Source organism: Malus domestica, chromosome 09, assembly GCF_042453785.1.
Source record: "Malus domestica chromosome 09, GDT2T_hap1".
Lineage (NCBI taxonomy): Eukaryota > Viridiplantae > Streptophyta > Magnoliopsida > Rosales > Rosaceae > Malus > Malus domestica.
Genome location: NC_091669.1, coordinates 23,226,966 through 23,229,602, shown reverse-complemented (window position 1 = coordinate 23,229,602; position 2,637 = coordinate 23,226,966).

Here is a 2,637-nt window from a genome sequence, read left to right as displayed (position 1 = left end):
GGAAGGCCATTCATGCAAACTGCTCGGACGAAGATTGACGTCTATAATGGCACGTTGACGATGGAATTTGATGAGGAAGTTATTAATTTTAATCTTTCTGATTCTATGAAGTACCCTAGTGAGAATCATTCATGTTTTGCTATTGATTTAATTGACTCTTTGTCACAGGACCATTTTGACAAATTGAACGACGATGCACTTGAATTGGTTATTGCGCAAGGCATGAACAAGCAAAACATTGAAACCACAACCATGGGAACCCACGGCATGCATGGTCATTCTTTTCCCATGCCCCCTAATGATGAGGTCATTGAGATGGTGGCTGCCCTCGAGTCATTGCCATCACAATCGGGTAAGTATTCGGACCCTATTTTAAGTTCAGTCTCGGCTAATAAAATGCTTCCCTCAGTTGTGCAGCCACCTACACTTGAACTTAAGCCGTTGCCTAGTCATTTGAAGTACGTTTTCTTGGGCGAGGATGACACGTTGCCCGTCATTATTTCATCCTCACTCACGGCACAAGTAGAGAGCAAATTGGTGCGAGTGCTTAAGGAGTACAAAATGGCAATTGGATGGACATTGGCCGACATCAAGGGAATTAGCCCTACTACATGCATGCATCGCATACTTCTAGAGGAGGGGTCCAAAACATCCCGAGAGGCTCAACGCCGTCTCAACCCTCCGATGATGGAAGTTGTGAAAAATGAGGTAATCAAGCTTTTGGATTGTGGAGTAATCTATCCAATCTCGGATAGTAATTGGGTTTCACCAGTTCAATGCGTTCCGAAGAAATCTGGAGTGACTGTGGTTGCAAATGCCGAGAATGAACTGGTTCCTCAACGCATTCAAACCGGTTGGAGGGTGTGCATCGATTATAGGAAGTTAAACGCCGCCACGAGGAAAGATCACTTCCCATTGCCGTTCATCGACCAAATGCTTGAGAGGTTAGCCGGTTATGCTTTCTATTGTTTTCTTGATGGTTATTCATGTTATAATCAAATTGTCATAACACCCGAAGACCAAGAAAAAACCACTTTTACATGCCCCTTTGGTACTTTTGCATATCGTCGCATGCCTTTTGGTTTATGTAATGCACCTGCTACATTTCAAAGATGCATGATGAGCATATTTTCTGATTATGTTGAGAAAATCATTGAGTGTTTATGGATGATTTTAGCGTGTTTGGTGATTCTTTTGATGGTTGCTTGCATAATCTTAGTTTAATCTTAAAACGTTGCGTTGAAACTAACCTTGTTCTTAATTGGGAAAAATGCCATTTCATGGTTAAACAAGGCATAGTTTTAGGTCATATAGTCTCTGAAAACGGTATTGAGGTTGATAAGTCGAAAATAGATCTTGTACGTCACTTACCCTCTCCAACTTCGGTTAGAGAGGTTCATTCTTTTCTTGGCCATGCAGGTTTCTATCGTAGGTTTATCAAGGATTTCTCGAAGGTTGCACAACCTCTTTGCCGTCTCCTACAAAAAGACGTGACGTTTGAATTCACCAAGGAGTGCACGGCATCATTCAACCAACTTAAGGAGTTGTTGACCACGGCACCCATCATTGTTCCACCGGATTGGAGTCTACCTTTCGAGCTCATGTGTGATGCGTCCGACTATGCTTTAGGAGCTGTTTTAGGACAAAGAAAGGACAAGAGGCCACATGTCATCTACTACGCCTCACGGACGTTGAATGATGCACAATTGAACTACTCCACTACGAAAAAAGAACTTCTTGCCGTTGTCTTTGCTTTAGATAAATTTCGATCATATCTAATTGGTACTAAAGTAATTGTTTTCACTGATCATGCAGCTCTGAAGTACTTGCTCACCAAAAAGGAGGCCAAGCCACGGCTAATTCGATGGATGTTGTGATAGGAGCATATTTATGCGACTTAGTTGGCTTGTTCTTGTGCATTTATGTCGTGTTTCCTTAGTTATTTTAATGTTTAAAGTCATTTTCGTGTGTTTTCAGACTCTAAGTACAAAGTATGCAAGAAGATGCATTTTGGAGGCCTTTGGAGCATGTTTCGGGCTTGGAATGGATAGAAAATGCATGGGCCAAGTGGATGGACGAATTTGAGAACTAAAGAGGCCAAGAATATGAAGAATTATGGTCCAAAAGATGAAGAAAACAGCCCAAAAATCTGTCACCCCAACTTGCATTCCTTGCCATGCAAACCACATAGAATTCCCTTTGGATTCCATGCCATGCTTGATCACTCTTGTCCCCTACATAATTTCTAATTTCATGCTTCAATTCATTTAATTATTACACTCAATTGCTTGATACCTCTTGTTCCCTTCACTCATTAGATTTTAGACAACATTTACATCCATTACATGCACCAATTGATGCTCCATCATTCACATTTGGAATCCCATGCCTTGTGTACCACATGTTGCTGCACCTTTGACCCATTTATTGACACATTTTCACCTCCCTTTCCATCTCTATGCAATGTACACAATCATTCATGCTCCCTAGCTTCAAGACCACTCCATTTTACCCTTCACACTTTGCATCATCACTTCATTTTCACCCTTGGACCATTGCACACCACACACACAAATTACCATGCATTTCATCCTTAACCTAACCTGATTTTCTAAGGTTTTTGGGGCCTATAAATAC